The sequence below is a fragment of the Leptopilina heterotoma genome, unplaced genomic scaffold (genome assembly GCF_015476425.1).
Source record: "Leptopilina heterotoma isolate Lh14 unplaced genomic scaffold, ASM1547642v1 Lhet_6, whole genome shotgun sequence".
Taxonomy (NCBI): domain Eukaryota; kingdom Metazoa; phylum Arthropoda; class Insecta; order Hymenoptera; family Figitidae; genus Leptopilina; species Leptopilina heterotoma.
In genome coordinates, this window is record NW_025111137.1 from 5113400 (window position 1) to 5134714 (window position 21315).

The 21315-nt window shown below is 27.2% G+C and overlaps 1 long non-coding RNA gene across 1 annotated transcript in view; it reads left to right on the top strand.

The window, feature by feature from the left end:
• LOC122509169 overlaps positions 1-18764 on the top strand; it is a 117391-nt gene extending 98627 nt beyond the window's left edge. The window contains exon 7 of the long non-coding RNA XR_006302316.1: positions 14010-18764. This is a non-coding gene — a long non-coding RNA (uncharacterized LOC122509169). The remainder of the gene's footprint in view (positions 1-14009) is intronic.
• Positions 18765-21315: the final 2551 nt, after the last annotated feature.

Sequence of the window (21315 nt, forward strand, 5' to 3'; positions counted from 1 at the left end):
TTACTGAGGATACTTTGATGCCTAAGCTAAGCAAAAGCCAACTTTATCAGCGCAGGTTCAGACACACAGAGAGCGCAAGTCTTCGAACCGAATCGAGTTCGAGGCACTCTCGAATTAATCGGATTGTTCTGAGGCAAACCGCTTATTAAGGTCGGGCATGCAAACTCGAAGTGCCTTCCGAGGAGCCTTATTGATCTCTCTCTGATAATAAAGGGAGATCACGTCCCTGCGTTTCATTTTAAATCTATATACCACTCGTTCATCTCCAAGCCTGCGTGATCGATGGTTCTCGGATGCTAATATCGACGTACCATAGATCATGTCGACAGAAATCGGTTCTGCTTCCAAAACCAATTTCTCTCAGATGTACGATTATGTTCCAATTTCTGAATTTCTTATTATCAATAAAATAGAGAACTTCCCATGGATGCGCAATGTACATAAATATTTAAAAATTAAACTCTAATTCTTTTACATTCATGCAAAAACTGAACTATATTAAAGAAACATAAGTTGCAACCGTTTTCATTGATATCAGGATCGCTGATTATTATTCTACACGGTAAATCGTTAGGTGTTAAAATAACACCAAAATGGATTAAAATAACACTAAATTGGATTATTTTAATCCTTTTTGGTGTTATTTTAATACCTAACGATTTACCGTGTAAAGATTACACAGGAATAAAGAATAAAATTTATTGTTCAGTTTTGAAAAACAATCTGCGTTATTTCATTTTTGTACTGGAAACTTTGAATTTATACATTTAAGGGTAGTTTTTTTATTTAAAAAAAACAGAAGGTGATGGAGTAATTTTGACTTCATATTCGTTTTCATCGGGCAAAAATACTATAAGACATGTAGGTCTGGTTCAATAAATAGACCACTTTTATTTTTTTGTGTGCCTGTGTTATGCATCTGTAGACAGTTTTTCGAAATTCGACATGTACAATCTAATTTCTAATATGTCGGAAGAAAAAAATTAAAACTACTCGGATTAGCTTCAATTCAATTATTATTTTCAAAAAATTTTAACTACAATTTTACTTTATATATCAATTATTTTTAATAATTTTCGAAAAAGTTCTTTGGCAATTTTCAAATCCATTTGTTTACAATATTCAATTTCACGAAATTTCAATTATTTCTAAATTCTTTAATTAAATGCATATTAGAAAATAAAAACTTCAAATAATATAAAAGAAAATTCAATTAAACTTTTTCAAAAAAATTAATTTCAAAATTCAATTATTTCTAAAAATTCACGCTATATTGCTTTTAATATTCAATTATAATCTAAAATTTTAACTGAAATTCATTTTTATGAAATGAAAATAAATTTTTATTAGAAAATTCTACAAGAATTTAATTATTTAAATGCAAAAGTGAATAATTTATTGAATAATTGAATGTTTCTCAAAATTTAATTCTCATAAAGAATTTTAGTAACAAATTTTTAAATAATTAAATTCTTTTGTCGAATTTTATTAAAACTTGCATGAACATAATTAATTTTTTAAAGGAATTCAATATTATAATTGTATGAAAAATAATTGAAGCGCTGCAATGAGTTTTATTATTAGTAAAAACAATTGAATCCTTAAGAAGAATTTTATTACTCTTGAAAATAATTGAATTTCTGCAATAATTTGTAACTTCTTTAAAATTAAATTTTTTTTTAGTGTTTTTAACTAAAATTCTTCAATAAATCCATTATTTTTAATAATTTTTAAAAAAGTTCTTTGAGAATTTTCAAATTCATTCGTTTACAATTCAATTTTACAAAATTTCAATTATTTGGAAATTCTGCAATTAAATATATATATATTGAAAAATAGAAACTTGAAATAATTTCAATAAAAATCCTATTAAACTTTTAAAAAGAATTAATTCTATACAGAATGGTTTGTCAAAAATATGAAAAATTAAGAATTTCAATGATTTTAATTTGATACTTTTTCAAAATTTAATTATTTCTAAAAATCCACGTTATAATGCTTTTAATATTTAATTATAATCAAAAATTTCAACTGAAATTCATTTTTAAAACCATTTTTATTAGTAAATTCTACGAGAATTCAATTATTTAAATATACAAAAATAAGTAAATAATTAATTTCATGTTTCTTGAAATTAAATTCTCATAAAAAATGTTATCAACAAATTTTTTAAATCATTAAATTCTTTGGACGAATTTTAATAAAATTTTTAAGAATAATTACATTTTTCGAGGAATTCGATTAAAGTTGCATTAAAAATAATTAAAATTCTGCATTGAGTTTTATTATTTATGAAAATAATTGAATTCCTAAAAGAATTTTATTATTTATAAAAATAATTGAATCCCACTGTAAAAATGTTATTATTTATAAAAATAATTGAATTATTGCTAAGAAATTTATAAATAAATTTGTAATTAATTGAATTCCTGTAAAATTTTTTATTATTTATGAAAATAATTGAATGTTTGCGTAGGATTTTATTAACAAAATTTTTAACCAATTGAATTCTTTTAGGAATTTTTATTAAAGTAGTAGATATTAAAAATCATTGAATTGAGGAAAGTTTTTAAAAAGACATAATTAAAATTTTGCCATGAATTTTATTAAAAATTTTTGAAAATAATTGAATTTCGACGAAGAATTTTGCTATTTATAAAGATAATTGAAAAATTGAGGAGAATTTCTTTTTTAAATTGTTGAAAAAAATTGAATTCTGGTAAGAATTTTATTAATTTTTAAAAATATTTGAATTCCTACGAAAAATTTCATTAATTTTTTAAAATAATTGAATTTTTGTGGAAAAAATCGATTAATATTTGAAAATAATTGAATTTTACTAATTTTAAAAATAATTGAATTTCTGTTAAGAATTTTACTAATTTTTCGAAAATAATTGAATTTCTGCTAATAATTTTAATAATTTTTGAAAATAATTGAATTTCTGTGATAATTTTTACTAACTTTGAAAAGTAATTAAATTCTTGAGTAGAATTTTATTTAAAATTTGTGAAAATAATTGAATTCTGCGAAGAAATTTATAAAATAATTTGTAATTAATTGAATTCCTGTAAAAATTTTTATTATTTATGAAAATAATTGAATGTTTGCGTAGAATTTTATTCAAATTTTTTTTAATAATCGAATTCTTTTGGAAAATTTTATTGAAATAGTAGATATTGAAAATCATTGAATTTTAGAGAACTTTTGAAAATAATTGAAATTTTGACAAGAATTTGATTAAAATTTTGTAAAATAATTGAATATCAGAGAAGAATTTTATTATTTATAAAGAGAATTGAAATTTTGACGAGAAATTTTTAAATTTTTGAACACAATTGAATTTAGTAACTATCAGTAACTATATTATTACTAAGTTAGTTGGTAAGTTAGTAACTAAGCTAGTAATAACTAACTTACTATTCTCCCTGGAGAAGCTAAATTCGTTGAATTTTTACAAAGCGTTGACTTTTGTGTTTTATTTAAAGTAAAATTTCATTCATAGTTAAAAATAACACCGCAAAATAGATTATTTTAATCCTTTCTGGTGTTAATTTAATCCTAGAGGGATTAAACTGTTGCAGATTATTTTAATCCATTCTGGTGTTATTTTAACACCTCACGTTTTACTGTGATACCTAAATTGTTGCTGAATAAGTAAAAATAAAATAATAATATAATGTTCATATTTTTACAGGTGTGATATGGGCATAAAAAGGTTAAATCGAGGATGACTGTGATTTACAAATTTATAAAATTTTAATTACCCGAAGTGATAAAAATACCTTATCGCACCTGGTCAAATGATCCAAATAGAGACTTTAAAATTCCAGAAATTCCATTCTTTCTGTTTTCAGTTTTATTAGAAATTCTGAATTCCGAATGCAAATCTGCATGCATTTATTATGCCGCAGCACGTGAGAATGATGTTTTAAGGTGCTTGGTCCCAGCAGGGGCTCACATACAGTAATCTGAGAAGGTACTCTGTATCTGATCTCATCTCTGATTCGGACTCCTTCTACATCAACCCTTTGACAAAGCCGACACGTTCTTCCTGCCTGCTTCTCGTTCTTCCTACTTTAACAGTTTTTGATGACATTACTGAAAGCACGTGTATAAATCGGTGAAACTGATTCTAGAAGGTAAAAAAAGGAGAAATAAAAAAAATATATATATATATATTTTTTTTTATTTTTCTTTTATAAAAAAGATTCATAATTTTCATCATATGGAAAATATTCCCAGCAATCAATGTCACTTTTTTCAAGATCAAAATCTTTTTAAAGAGAAGAAAAAATACAAATGAAGAAAAGCAAGATGTAGAAAAAGAAGAATGAAATATTACCTGAAGATAAAACGTTTAAAATACAAGCATTAACTTTTGTACTATACATTAGGACGCGTAATTTTTCAACTACACTGACAATTAAATACATATCTTTATCAAAGTGAAAAAAAGAGACATTGATGTTCCATTTTCTGACGATTTACGAAAGCGAGGAATTGAATTAATGAAGTAATACATAAATTTTATGATCTAAATGATCAGCAGCGAATGAAATACGTTTATAATTACTCCAGATGTTAATCAAGTACGCAGTCAAGTTCCTTCCGTTTTCTACCGTCATTGTGATTATGAAGGAACATTAATTTCATTTCTCATTCTATGCACTTGGAGATTAATTACACATTTTTAAACGTGTTAAGAACGATTTAGTACATGTATATTAGTTTGAAACTAATTAAAATGGCACGTGAAAGAATACTGGCGCCAACTTCATATATATATATACCAACATCATTTCTTTTCTACGTACATATATTTATACGAAAGTCATTTATTTCATTAATAAAGGCGTGCGCGCAATTATTAAATTTATTTAATTGACTTTCCATCATTTACATATGTATGTATATAAATACAGTGCGCATTTTAAATCGGGAATTCATGTTTCTCCAATAAATTTATACACTCTAAAACAAATAATAATAAAAAATAACTATATACCGTTAATTAATACAATAATTATTGTAAGGATTTGCGGAAAGTAGTGTAGTTTCTTTTGGAAACTACAAAGATGTGAAAATTATTTTATTTTTTCTAATTGATTTCTATTTGAATACAGGGAAATAAAATAAATAATACTGCATTTTAATACAGTTATTATGAATAACTTGCGGTTTGTGTATAGAATTCTGTGAAAAAAAATGGAATGGTTGAGAAAATTTAAATATATTTCTTAATTCAAAGATCGTTAAATGTAATTAATATTTAATTATTTTTTGATATTTAAGTAAATTTTCTCACATTATTTGAAAGACGAATTTAAAAACAAATACGCTTTGCAAAAATTTATTGGCGACAAAAAACAAGTGGCGCCAATTTTGCTTCTGATGGACTATAATGAACTATAATAATTCCTAGTCACGTTACGCGTGGCGCTGTTTATGCGTTGTCAGTTTCCTAATCAACATGCTTTACACGATCCAGTACAATTTTAATTTTTGTAAATTATAAAAAAATTTCGTCAATTTTAATAATTAAATGGAATTCTACTAATTCAATTGATTCCGATTTAAAATTTTAATTTATTAATAAATGCATTTTGTAAATTTAATCAATAAAATGTAATTGGACTAATTAATTTATTTCAAGTTGAAATTTTAGTTAATAATTCTAAGTTGACTAAATTAATTTGCTTCAAATTTGGAATATAAATTATTATTTGCAATTTGATAAATTGATTTGACTTTTAAAAGTTCAATTAATAAAATGTATTTGGAAAATTCAATAATTAACATTGCAATTGATCTAATTAATTTAATTTTAATTTGAAATTCTATTTATTTATTGTAATTTGACTAATTAATGTGATTAAAATTTGAAATATTTATGCGAAAGCGAAGATCACTTGATTTTAAAAGATACTCTCTACAACCTATTAGATTATCCTCAAACAGAAACTATAAAATCATTAACATATTTTGTAATAAAAATATTAGAAAAAATCGCATAAATAGAATGAGTGCTTATAATAAGGATGTAGTATCGATTAATCTTCAATGTAACTCTTTGTATGAATCTGTGATTCAAAACAAATAAACTTATATATAATTGACAAATTGATTTCAATTCAATTTGAAAATTTATTGTTAATTGCAATTTGACTTATTAATGTCAATCAAATTTAAAATATCAATCATTAATTGCAATTTTATAAATAAATTCAATTTTAATTCAAAATTTTAATTATTGCATTTTCAAAAATTAATATGATTTCAATATGGAATCTCAATTGTAAATTGCAATTCACTTAATTAATTATATTAAAATTTGAATTGTCAATCATTCATTGCAATTGGACTAGTTAATTTGATAATTTGCAATTTAGCAAACTAATTTGAAACTCAATTTCAAATTTTATCGATTAATTTTAATTTGACTAATTAATTTGATTGCAATTCGAAATTTCAATTATTCATTGTAATTTGATTAGTTAATTTGATTTAATTTTGAATTTTTATTTATTAACTGCAACTTGAAATTTTTCATTAATTTGATTTCAATTTGAAATTTTAATTATTAATTTGATTTTAATTTAAACTTTTAATTATTAATTTGATTTCAATTTTTAATTTTAATTATGAATTTTATTTGAATTTAAAGTTTTGATTATTAATTGAACTTTGATATTTTTTGGTTTACTAATTAGTTTGCTTCCAATTAAAAATGGCCAATATTAATTGCAGTTTGTGTAATTAATTTTATTTCAATTTGAAATTTCAATTGAAACTTTTTCAGAATTCATTTATTTCTAAAAATTCATGTTATTAATATTCAATTATTATCTTTAAAATTTTAACTGAAATTAATTTTTTAATCAATTTATATTAGAAAATTCAACTAGATTTCAATTATTAAAATGCAAAAATTAATAACTTATTGAATAATTGAATATTTTATTTTCATAAATAATAAAATTTCGAAAAATGCAATTATTCTTAAAAATTTTATTAAAACTTGACGAAAGCATTAAAATTTAAGAAACATTCAATTATTCAATAAAATAATAAGTTCTTTGTGCAAAAGAATTCAATTATCTTGTTGAACAACAAAATTCTCCCTATAAAATCAATATTTTAAGGAATTTTAATAAAATTCATTTCCAAAATTCAATTATTTTCATAAAATATCAAAATTTATCACAAGAATTCAATATTGTTTTGAATAGTGAAATAAAATACTTTGCAGAAATTAAATGATTTTCAAAATTTTTTTTAAATTCTTGTCAATAATTAAATTATTTTTATAAATAGGTAACGAAATTCTTCTCAAGAATTAAATTATTGTCAAAAATTTAAATAAATAATCTTTTAGTCAAATTTTAATTATTTAAACAAACTTTAATAAAATTCATCACATGAATTCAATTATTTTCATAAATTATTATTTAAATTCTTCTCAGGAATTCAATTATTTTTAAAAATAAATTTTTATAAAATTCTTAAATATAATAAATTTTAGTAAATTTTTAATTGAATTCTTTAAATTTTAATAAACATTCAATTATTGAATAAATTATTTATTTTTGTATTTAAATAATTGATTTCTCGTAGAATTTTCTAATAAACATTGATTTAAAAATGAGTTTCAGTTACAATTTTTGATAATAATTTTATATTTAAAGCATTATAACATTCATGTTAAATAATTGAATTTTGAAAAGGTTTCAAATTCAAATCTTTGGAATCTAAATTTTTCGTTCTTTTAAATAGTAATTGATTTAAAGAAGAATTGTAATTTTTATTGAGTGAATCAGAATATTAATGTCAGGGAAAAAGTAAAAATTCTGTATGGAAATCAGGGAAAAGTCAGGGAAAAATAAAGTTAAATTTTTGTGGCAATCCTGCTTAGGGATCATTGTTTAGAGCATTCGAATATAAAATACTATAATATATAAAAAAGAAAATTTCACCTGAAGAAAGAATACGACTAATTTATTTTAATGAATGAGAAAAGTTATAAACCTGAATAGAGGTGATTTGCATAAGAAATTATACAAGTTAATGTAGACATGGCATTTGCCTTTTTGCGCTTTTGACGTAGCATTTCCTAAAAACATAAAGTGTATTCTCGTGTTTTGCATTCATATTTGTTGCTTACATTATACACGTCTTTTTTTTTTTTTTGAAATTTGTTTTATCTTGCGCTTTTTAAGTGCACAAGATAGGGGATTCAGGCAGATATATGACATAACATTACAGTCAGTCACGCTAACTTTACGTTTTCAGATAATAATCGCACTTGCTTCATTATTCTTTCAATTCGTAATAATATATTTTTTTATGTGATGTGTAAATTATATTTTTCTCCCATATTTGCTGAAGGGTTATAATACTACAAAAATTGTTAAATTCTCAATGTAAATCTCATTCTAAAACATTTTTTTTAAATTAATCGAATGAATTACAAATAAGAGAATCGGTTTTTTTTTTGGACATGGCAGGAGGGGGTAATGGTTAGTATTCAGTAAAAGGGGGTTAAGCAAATAATTATCTAGAGATGTTTGGCGAGCAGGTGGATATGAACTGATATGTAGTTAGTGTATTTATGATTCTCGATTAAGCACGAGGCGATGAAAGAGTTGGATGAAATAATGGGGGGACCAAGTCAATAAATAGTATGACTGTACATATCAGTGTCTAAAAGTGGGGATATTGGGAACTTAAGAAATGGTAGGGGCAAGTGGAGCCTCAAGCACTTCAGAGAAAGGAAAAAAAAAAAAAAAAGAAAGAGAGAGAGAGAGAAAGAACTATTAAAAGCCCCTATTTAAATATTGCATGCTCCACTCTCCTCAGTCATTATACCGACTGACCACTGATCATTCTTGCTCTTTAATCGCCGTTGTCAATACTAATCGACATCGACGTGATTTAATTCCCTAGCTTTTTCTTTATTACCCAGGTTGCATATAGTATTTGTCTCAATTTCAATTTAAAACCTATATTCACTCTTTTGTTATAATATTATGCTTTTTCTAAATTAATATTCTGTTCATGATGACGGGTCACTCAAATGTTACCCATACAATTTCAAGCAGATCAAGCCCGCAGTCCGTTTTTTATGAATGGTATTTCAGTTTACAAAAAATTTTTTAGATCTATTACAAAAGACAAAATTATACACTTCAAAATATTTTCTTCTTATGTTTTGTATCAAAAGTTAAATTCTTCATTTGAGAAGATTTTCCTCTTACAAAAAGAATAATAATATTTCTACATGTCAAAAATAACAGAATTTTTTTTTAATAAAAAAGCTCCAATATGATGAAAAAAGACTAGATATTTGACTCCAAATATTCTTTTAAAAAATTGTCAAAACCAGCTACCTTTTTCAAGAGCATAAATCAACTTTTTCATCATTTCTGTCAGCCATATTTGATCCGCCATATTGGATTTTTGAAAATGTACATCAAATTCGTAATCTGCCATTCCAAAAAACCCCTAAGTACTTAGGATTCTTAGGATGAAGAAATTTTATTAAAAAAATAAATCTGCCCTTAAATGATTTAATATTATTGTCATAAAAAATTATGTAATGGATATAAGGGGAGGGTACACCGATTAAGAAAATAATTTTAATATTTCACAAAATTATTTTTAAAGTAATTTCTTGTTGGGAATTCAATGGTTGTAAAATAAAATCAGTCATAAATTATTTTAACCCTTTTTTAAATTTCTATTTATTTAGAAATTGGTAAAATTTTGATATCAAAAATTACCATATAAAAATAATTTTGTAGAATATATTTAAATTATTTTTTCGATATAGTTTAAAAAATATCGTTTTGTTTGGAAAAATTGTCGCATGTAAAAAAAGAAATTAACTCTGGATAATGATAATTTTTCCCCCAAGATAAATATAATTGAAAAATTGTGTCGGCAAAGTTAAAGAAAAAAAGGGGGATAAAAATATTTTAAGATGACAACCAGTTGGGGATCATCTCATTGAGTCAGAGAGAGAGAAACTTTTTTCCCAGGACTTTGCGTCTTGTTGCAATCTAATTGGATATGAAATTAAGTCAACGAAATTCCAACAAAAATGCAGGGCCGCGTCACAATGTGACGATTTGAAATTTATATTTTCCCGTCTGGTGCCCCATTCGTAAACTGGGAGATACTTCTGATGACATTCGTCATCTTTTTATCAAGGTTAACATCACCAGAGAGCGCATCAATGCATCTACACGCACATATCTTTCACAAAGCGAGTGCACTACTAACTTATTATCTTCACTGAAATTCAAACATATTTTTTTTAAAATATTGCAATTTTTTTCTTTTTTCGCATATTATTAATAGAAAAACTAGCAAGCTACTAAACTAGCGGCTGACTTCTCACTCACTTTTTTTAAAATAAAATTAACAATTTTAAAAATAATACAACGTTCAAATTTTTAATTAAAATTTTTTTTATAAGGACTTTTTATTGAAAGTAATAAATAAAATTTCAATGTTGAATGAATTTAATTAGAAATATTAATGAACTTAGATTTTTGAAAAATTTTAATAATTCAAAATCTTCTAAAATTAGATAAATTTGTCAATATATATTTCATTAATTATTAAAAATAATGGATTTATAGAAGAATTTTGGTTAAATAGACAAAAAAAAAATGAATTCTGAAGAAGTTACAAATGATTGCAGAAATTCAATTATTTTCAAAAGTAATAAAATTATTCATCACAAAATTCAATTATGTTCAAAATTTACAAAAAAAATCTCGACCAAATCCTAATTGTTGTCTTTATAAATAAAAAAATCTTTCTCAAAATCAATTGTTTTCAAAAATTGAAATAAAATTCTTGTCAGAATTTCAATTATTTTCAAAAATTTTCCTCATTTTAATGATTTTCAATATCAATTATTTTAATAAAATTACCCAAAAGAATTCAATTATTTAAAAACAAATTTCTTGAAATGTAACTATTCCAAAAAATTTTATTAAAATTCGTCAAAAGAATTCAATTAATTAAAAATTTGTTATTAAAATTCTTATCACAAAATTCAATTATTTTTAAAATGTACAAAAAGATCTCGACAAAATCCAAATTGTTATCTTTATAAATAAAAAAATTCTTTCTTAAATTCAATTTTATTATTTTCAAAAAATTTAATGAAATTCTTTTCAAAATTCCAATTATAACAATATTTTTAAAGTTCATTAATTTCAAAAAGGTTTGAATTTGTAATTTTTAAAAATCTTAATTAAAAAAAAAAAAAATAATAATAATTAAATATTTAAGAAAAAAATGATTGTTTTCGAATAATTTTACAATTAAAGATATTCGTAAATAAATTTAACAGAACATTTTTTTCAATAAAACTTTTCCTTGATTTTCTAAAAATTCAAAAATTTTCAGTTTCATTTTCAATTAAATTTTCCAATTGACAAATATAATTTATAAACATTTTTTTCCTTTATTTTTAAAAAACTTTGAATTTTATATTGAAATTAAGAAATAGAATTGTTTTGAAAATTATTTTCTTATGAAAATTGAGAATTTTTACAAAAATATTAAGAAACTGGAATATCTAATGTTTTTCTTCCCAAAAGAAAAAAAAAATGGAGTTTGGAAACAATATTGTTATTGAGAAATAAAAATTATGCATGAAATGGGTATATTTCCTAGTTCTTAATCAAAATTTTCTATTATTTTTTTATAAATAAAAAGGAGAATAATTTGCATAATAATTTAAATCAGTCAGAAGAAATTTGTTATAGAAAAAAGCATATAAGAAACAAAATGGGTATATTTTGTTAATCAAAATTTTTTTTAATTTTTTAATTTGCAATATTATTTTATTGTAAATTATGAAAAAATACCTACATATTTTCGATTTGTCAAACAATATTTTTTCAAGAAAAAAAACGAAAGCATACACAGAATGAATGAAAGAATACGGAGATTAATATAGTTAATAATTAAAATTAAATCGAAAGAGAAGGTGAAAAAATTTTCTAAAAATGGAAAAAATTTTTTTTTTGTTATTAACCGCAGGTGCTGTACTGACATATTGGCGCGACGTGTATCAAGATAAGATTATCAACTACTTTACTGCAGATCTAAACCCCAGGGTCAAAATGTCATGGTCAATTGTTTATTTTTTTTTTATTAAGAAAATGAAAAGCAATTGCGTTTAAAAACTTTTTTAAATTTTCATCATCCACTATCCATTGACAGATAATTAAAAATTTTTTTATTTAATTTATAATATTTTTGCCTCTATTACCTTCTTCCTTTTTAACTCCATTTTTTTCTTGTTAATTCCACTCTATAATTACTCGATTCATTATACTTTTTATCAAAAAACTTTTTTCCTCTATTTAAAAATCTGATTAATGATTTTTCGATTCAAGAAATCGATAATTGGAATAAGTACTGGGAAAATATTGGTTTCTGGTTATAATTAGACAAATTTCTTTAAAGGTATTTAGTATCAAGTGAAAAAGAGATAATGAGATGAGGAAAAGGGATTGATTCTTCTTTCATCATCCTGTTGTTTACTTGTTGTAATTATATTTTCATTTCTATTTTCTCATCTTCATGGGCTCTTCTTTATAAATTCAACAGTCTAAGTTCATAGAATAGTCGTAACCGGTTGAACGATAAAAAAGAGTATCGAGCACGTCTTTTCACAGCTCTAACTCGCGCAGATACTCACTATTCTTGTATATAACGAAGATGTTTTTTCTCAACTTGTGCGGGGGTACTTCAATCCGATCGATCATCAACAATCACGACAGGGTTTTCGTCTTTTGTATTTTCTTTCGTTTTAATAACTTGAAATCACGAAATGCCAAAGAAATAATCTTATACTGCAAAAAGATTAGTCCATTTAGACAAATATAGAAATTATGTACTCTGGGAATATTACGGAATTCTTTTTGTATATTTAATATCTTTTTTTTGAGAAGCATAATAGGAGAATTCCATTTGTAAATCACACAATATTGTCCGTTAGAATTTACCGATTTGGCTCAAAGTCGTTGAATACGAAAATGAAAATAGATTTTGATGATTCAAAACGGTTGATAATAAAAATAAATGATGCTGATATATAAGTCATGTTACAGATAATCTGTAATTTAGTAATCCCCTAGTAACTATTCTCAAGCGAATCCAGTCGATTTTAAATTTTCATGTCCGCCATACTGGATCCGCCATTTTGAATTTTTAAAAACTGACCCCGGATTCGTATTCAGCAATCCTAAAAACCCCCGAGTAACAATTTTCAAGCGAATCCAGTCGATTTTAAATTTTCATGTCCGCCATACTGGATCCGCCATTTTGAATTTTTAAAAACTGACCCCGGATTCGTATTCAGCAATCCTAAAAACCCCCGAGTAACAATTTTCAAGCGAATCCAGTCGATTTTAAATTTTCATGTCCGCCATACTGGATCCGCCATTTTGAATTTTTAAAAACTGACCCCGGATTCGTATTCAGCAATCCTAAAAACCCCCGAGTAACAATTTTCAAGCGAATCCAGTCGATTTTAAATTTTCATGTCCGCCATACTGGATCCGCCATTTTGAATTTTTAAAAACTGACCCCGGATTCGTATTCAGCAATCCTAAAAACCCCCGAGTAACAATTTTCAAGCGAATCCAGTCGATTTTAAATTTTCATGTCCGCCATACTGGATCCGCCATTTTGAATTTTTAAAAACTGACCCCGGATTCGTATTCAGCGACCCTAAAAAACTCCGAGTAACAATTTTCAATTGTTCTTTATAAGAGTGTTCTTTATAAGACAGACAGGAACGTGTAATTTTGGTTAGTTGAATATTTTTAGAGGTAGAATACACCTAAAAACTTTCAGACAAATTGGTAACTTCTCACAGACAATATTGTGTGATTTACTCATAGAATTTCCTAATAAAATGTTAGAGTAATAAAATAAGACAATTTTCATTAGTTCTAAAGATATATTTTTGATTTTAGATGGTCAGAACTCCAGACTTGTCGGGGAATTTTTGGATTTCATTGTTGAGGAAGAGGAGAATCAAAAAGACAAGGTTGGAAGTCTTGCGGAATGGAGAGAACAACATCGGCGAGTCAAGGGAAAAGAAAAGGAGGGAAACAAGGAAAGACAAGAAGATCAGCGATTTCATTCGTTTGCTGCTCTCTCTCTCTTTTTCGCTCGAGAAGGAAGCAAACGACACAAAAACTGGCGAGCATTGTCTGAGAGGAGAGCGCGTTTCAAAAGTCAGTGGATACCCGCTTGGACCCATGCATACCTACCACTAACCTCCCAATCGAGTTCAGCGCGGGAAGGGACACGTCGCGATTTGATTTTTAAATGCAAACAAATCTACATCGTGGCAAAAGCGCCGCCGCCCGTCACTCAGAATCGAGGGACTTGAGGATATCCCCTCAAAAAGAATGGATCGCGGATTTTTTCAATCATCACAGAAATCTTTCTCTTCTGAATCCGCAATTCCCTTTCCTTTTGATCCTGAAACGAAAACCGATTTTTATGCTTTCTCTGTCAGACTCCACCAGGACTGATCGAAAAATTAAACAGGATTTAATTATTAAATAAGTAAATGAATCTTTGTAGGGAGGGAAAGGGACCACGACATTCCGGGGACAATGGTTTTTTTTTAGTTGGACTTTCGTAATTGTCATTTCTGACCATCCGAACATACCCCATTGCATTTGTGAGACTTTAATAATATGCGGTTTGTCTCCTCAAGAAAAGACCGTCATCTAATAAAACGATCAGCGATTATCGTGCAATTATGCCGTCTCATTAATCCACTGGCAATTATGTCTCTCCTTCCTTTTCAGTGTGTACTTGTTCTTTTCCTTCGCATCGTTTTCGTTTCAATAACTTATGAGTCCTGCACATGCAGCAATGTTGTGACAAGATGTGCATACCATAGAGGAGCAATTACAGACATAAGTGAAAAACCCGTTCGTACAAAGTAAATCTAAATAGGGTAGTGAAATTTTTAAATTAGGAATTATTTGAAAAATTCTGATTTGGAAGGAATATTTCTATGTATGAATGAGGATGAGCAAAAAATAAGGAGGCAAAAAGAGATGGAATAAGGTTTATTCAAATAAAGCAAGAGGTCCGCGCGCGTGGTGACGAGCAGTGACGCTATACTTTCGTTTGATGTCGCCGCGGTTGTCGGCATCTGATTAGCATTCCCCTTCCCGCTCGGTTGTCGAGAGAGCCGCGCCACCCTGCACCTCGTTCATTTGGAGTGAGAGGGAGAGGAAAGAGAGTAGAATGTAATCATTCGTCCGAGTGATAGACGAAGAGGACAAGATGAGGTAGAGTCGCGATGTCACCGTTGGCAGTGCCTCGTCTTTTCATCCATCCGTCCGTCTGTCCATCTAGTTGTCTAACCGTTGCCGGCCGGGACTGCCTGAGTTATTCCTTGCCGGTGGACCGGTCGTACGAGAACTGCGGCGACATCATTTAAATGTCCCTTTGCGGAGCCCTGGTTTTTAGTCCTCATCTCCGCGAAGCCAACGGCCCTGGACCTCGAGATACTCCTCACTCTGTCAAGCTAGAAATTGCGCTGGTATGTGCCTTGGATTTAAACCCCAAGACTCGTCATTCAAAGTCGGCAAGTTGTGATCTCGATTGCTCGCGAATAAACCTGCTAACTGGAATCTGGTTTCCTCAAACGATAAAAATGATTTCCCCCTTTTCAATGGTTACGATTATTTCATTCAGAATTCATTCTCTCGACACAATGCAATCTCATTTTCTCAATTATTGAGAAATTATTTTGTCCATTAATTTTAGAAATGTTAACTTTTTCAGAAGAATAATCATTTTTTTGAAAATTTATTTGATTTATTTGAAAAAGCAAACGGGTTATTCTTCTTTAATACATTAGTACACTGATAGAAATAAGGGATTAGTAAATTTTGCCATCAAATTGAATATTAAACAATTGTGGATGTCACGCAGATCTCTGAGGTACATATAAATTGAATAAGCAAAATAAATGAGGACAATTAATTAAACCATTGATAATTTTAAATAAAAATAACATGTCAGCATATAAAAATCTTTATGATAATAAGTGAACATTGAATGATGCCCTTCATTTGTGTAATCATTTATATTAAGAACAAAAATGACTCTAGAAAAATCTAAATCGACTTTTGGTCTATTTTCGATTTCATAACTCAATTCTCTTATTTATATACTTGTTTAAAAAGATGGTTGGATAGCCATTTTCCTGTAAAGTATTAAAAACCATTTTCATATTATCTGAATGATGTTTTGCTTCAGATAATTTTATCGCTTTATCTATTAAGGAAAAAACAATGCCAATCTTTATGTTTATGTGGTGGTTCGACTCAAAATTATTTTTGTGTCGGATGTAATTTGGATAAGCAAAACCATTTCAGCAAGAACATCTATTAAAAAAAAACCTCCGAAATATTTGTAAGAGAAATAATAACATGAAATAGAAACAGTATTGTAGGAGAAATAGATAAAGAGAAGGTGAATTTATGCTGCTAACAACTAACAAGTTTATCAAAGTGTCGGTATCTTGGATGTGAATCATAAACATATCTAATGTACAGGGATCAGTGTGCCAGACAGATTTGATGCATTGGCGGATAAGTAGCGTTGAGTTCTCGCTTCATTTATCAAGGAACTAGCCCACCTGTCGTCACTCCTTGGCATTTCAGTTTCTCTCATACCCGAGAAAGAAGAGAAGAAGGTGGGTCCTCCAGCACACGCGTGCATCGTACCATTAGGTGCGTGTAAACGCATCTCATTGTCAAAATGAAATACGAACGCACACGATATACGAGCGACCTGCACCTTCCTAAAGACATGCCTCCCGGATAACAAATAACATATCGACTTTATTTTCATCGACATCTTTCAACTTCTGCATTTCATCTCAATTCTATTTTTAAACAATTTTTTAAATTTCTTCATTTTTGATATGACTGGAGGCATATTATAAATTATAATTACCGAACTGGAATTAATTTTTGTGATCTATTTTAATTGATTTTTTTATATGAAAAATGAAGGCATCTTCTGTAAAAGTAGATACTAATTCAGAAGGAAACAATTTCTTTTTTTGGATAGATTTTCCTATTGTGAGAAATTTAAATCGATTGGATCTAAACTAAGGTGGATGTGGCTGCGTAAATTATCCGAGCAGTGTGTACTTATCGAATGATTTACTGGCAGGCAGCAAACTTTGATTTACACACAACGCAACGCATAACCTGGGCTTTAGTTAAAAGGAGAAGTTGAAGAAGAAGTTTACGATTTGAAATGTGAAATAAGGTGGAAGAGGATCTTTCATCCCTTTTTCAACCCTTTCGATAAGGTACTAATCAGACTTATCAGATGTATACAATCGAACTTGGTTAAGTGAGAAAGCAAGGGACGGCCTAATTAATTTTACTAAAGGAGATTTCGCACTTGTCCAATTTCCCACTCATCTGTTCCTAAATGACCTTATGACCCTTTGGAAAATGTTACGGTTATTCTTCGTTGGATTATCATCAATAAAAACTAATATAAATTAACATTCATTTTCACTTTTTAATTTTTATTAAAGAATTTGTAACCACCTTACAAATTTTATTTACCGATGGTAAATAAAATGGAGTACAGAAACGCATCGTATACTTTGGTATATTGATAGATATCATTTGCAAAATAAAAAAACAATCAATCAAACCACGAATAATCTTAAAAATAAATAAAATATATGAGGACGTCTATCCTCTAGCGACAAAAGACTAAATCTAGCTTGTAAAATCTTGAATTCAGTTCCTCTAGGAGGATAAACTTTATCCTCCCTCCAAGATAAAAATTTTTAAAATTGTTTATGGCAGTATTCAATTGCCTCACGATACTTGGGAAAGTTCGGAGACCAGATAACAGACGCATAAATGAATTTGGATACTACAAATGTTTGGAAGAGAATTTCTATAGTTGAGATTCTCTTAAACTGTTTACATGACCTAATTAGAAATCCAAGGGTTTTACTAGCGCTGTTAACAATGTTACTAATGTGATCATTAAAGGATAAATTAGGAATAAAAATTACACCAAGATCTTTAATTTTATTTAGCCTTTCAAGCGCATACCTTCAATAAAGTACTGGTATGTGATGATTGATTTCCCTATCAGAAATTTCATTACTTTACATTTACGAATGTTCAATTTTAAATTATTATCTTTACACCAATTATAAAAATTATCCACATTATCTTGCAAAACTTGACATGAATAAACATTAGAAATTGGAAGGTAAAGTTTTACATCATCAGCATAAAGAAGATGGTAGCAAAATTAAGAAAAGAGAGACATCGTTCATATATGTAGAAAAAAGTAATGCTCCTAAATGGGATCCTTGAGGAACTCCAGATGAAGGAAAGAAGCATATGAAACACAGCCACTATATTATACAAAATTTGGTCTGTTAGTTTAATAAGACCTGATTAATTGTATTAATTTATCAGGAAAATCAAATGTAAGAAGCTTATCAATTAATAAGTTATGATCAACTTTATCAAAAGCTTTGGTAGCGTCAGTGTAAATAACATTAATTGGAGGGAAATCATTAAATAGTTCATTAATATGTTGCGTGAAAACCAATAAATTTGTTATTGGATGTATTCCACGTCAGTTCAACACAAAAAATTTTATTAGGTTTTGGGATTCGGTTGAAATTGGGTAGATTATATCCTCTGGTGGTAATAAATAAAATCCCTAAGCGATTTTAAAAAATTTCAAAAATTGGCGGACATATTGGATTTTTAATTTTTTTGTACTTTTTTTTGAAAAATATATATCTCTGCTTGTTCTTAACGGATTTTAGTTTATGACCCCTTAAATTGTTCGTATTGAAATATACTTTTATTTAAAAAATTAAAATTAAAAAAATTATTTAAATTTTTTGTTTAAAAAATTAATTTAATTTTTTGAAAAGCCATAGAAAAAATATGCTACCTTCAATTTTGATCATTTTTTTACCATTTGTAGCCATAAATGTGTTGAACTTGTCCTGAAATTTTCATCGTGGGACAGCCAGTAGTTTTTGAGAAAAAAAATAAAACGTAAATCCTCGCATAGCGCTGTAGCGCTCAGTTTTAATGCCGCACGATTGTAAATGGAATTTTAATGAAAGTACGAGTTTTTATTAACCCTAGAACTAAAATATGATTTTTTTATAGACTAACGAAAAACTGAGGTGGTTTGGTACCTCAGATTTGAAACAATTGTTTTTTGTAATTTTTTTAATTTGTCAACAATGTGGCTAATTTAAAAAAAATTAAACGGATTTTAAAAGGTTAATAGAGACAATTTTATTTTGATTAAGGCAACTTGAAAATTTAAATATTATTTACAATATATACAAATGTTAAATGATTTTAAAATAGAATCAAAATCATTTATTACAAAGGAGGTTTCTATTTTTTACGGGGGAGTTTCCGAGGTCTTACAGTTTTTCTTTATTTACCTTTTAAAATCCGTTTAATTTTTTCAAATTAGCCACATTGTTGACAAATTAAAAAAATTACAAAAAAATTCAAATCTGGGAAACCAAACCACCCCAGTTTTTCGTTAGTCTATAAAAAAATCATATTTTAGTTCTAGGGTTAATAAAAACTCGTACTTCCATTAAAATTCCATTTACAATCGTGCGGCATTAAAACTGAGCGCTACAGCGCTATGCGAGGATTTACGTTTTATTCTTTTTCTCAAAAACTACTGGCTGTCCCACGATGAAAATTTCAGGACAAATTCAACACATTTATGGCTGCAAATGGTAAAAAAATGATCAAAATTGAAGGTAGCATATTTTTTCTATGGCTTTTCAAAAAATTAAATTAATTTTTTAAACAAAAAATTTAAATAATTTTTTTAATTTTAATTTTTTAAATAAAAGTATATTTCAATACGAACAATTTAAGAGGTCATAAACTAAAATCCGTTAAGAAGAAGCAGAGATATATATTTTTCAAAAAAAAGTACAAAAAAATTAAAAATCCAATATGTCCGCCAATTTTTGAAATTTTTTAAAATCGCTTGGGGATTTTATTTACTACCACCAGAGGATATAATCTACCCAATTTCAACCGAATCCCAAAACCTAATAAAATTTTTTGTGTTGAACTGACGTGGAATACACCATTGTTAATTTTTTAGAAACAAAGCCATGTTGATAATATAAATAGATACAGAGCTTGAAACTTCACTAAAAATAATATTATAAAGACAGATTTCAAAGATCTTGGAAAAATTATTAATAATAAAAATTGGCCGATAGTTTTCTACATTAGATTTATCACCCTGTTTAAAAAGAGGACAAATCTTTGTGCTCTTCCAAACATCCGGAAAAGTACTCTCTGACAAAGCTAAGTTAAAAATAATTGTAAGTGGCTCAATTAAAGTATGTAAGAGTTTTTACTGCAAAAGCAGGAATAAGATCAGTACCTGATGTATTAATTACTCGTGTTTATTTTCAATAGGTGTCAGTTGAAAATGTTGTACATATGGTGTTAAAATAATATTTTTTTTCTGTGAAATCGCTGTTTAAGTTGTTAAACGAGTCAAATTTGAACAATTAGGTTAATCGGTGATTACTTTCCGTTAATCATCATTTGGATTATGGTGAAACGCATTCTGATGGTTAAGATACTTTAATCACGAATTATTACACTAATCACAGGTGGTGAAATCGGCCCTTAATATGATAGTAGGGGAATTAAATTCAATACCATTAAATTTAATAATTCCAGGTATTCTAGACTCGGATCTTAAACGATGAAAATGATTCCAAAACACTGTTGGAGATGAAGAGATCCTGTCCTCAACCCGATTAGTATAATTAGAATAAGCAATGTCAACACGTCTCTTAATATCTGTACGAAGGCGCTTAAACAATTCATAATCATGTAAATCATGATGCAAATTCCAATTACAATGTTTCCAGTTATAACGAAGAGAGGATTGATTAATTAATGTCTGTTCCTTCAAATACTAAGTATCTGCTTGTCTGTATTACTAATAGCTTGCTTGTTTCAACAATTTTAAAACACTTTTAGGCTACTACTATCCAAAGGATAGTAGTCCATGGACTGCTTCTGGTAGTTTTTTTGCCCTAAGAACATTTAGAATTATTCTGGACTAAAAATTCTCGTTTAGAAATAACTTACCAAAAAAATAACTATTTTATTGACACTACTCAGTGTTGTAAAACATATAACTTTAATTTGCCAGAAACAATTTTTCATT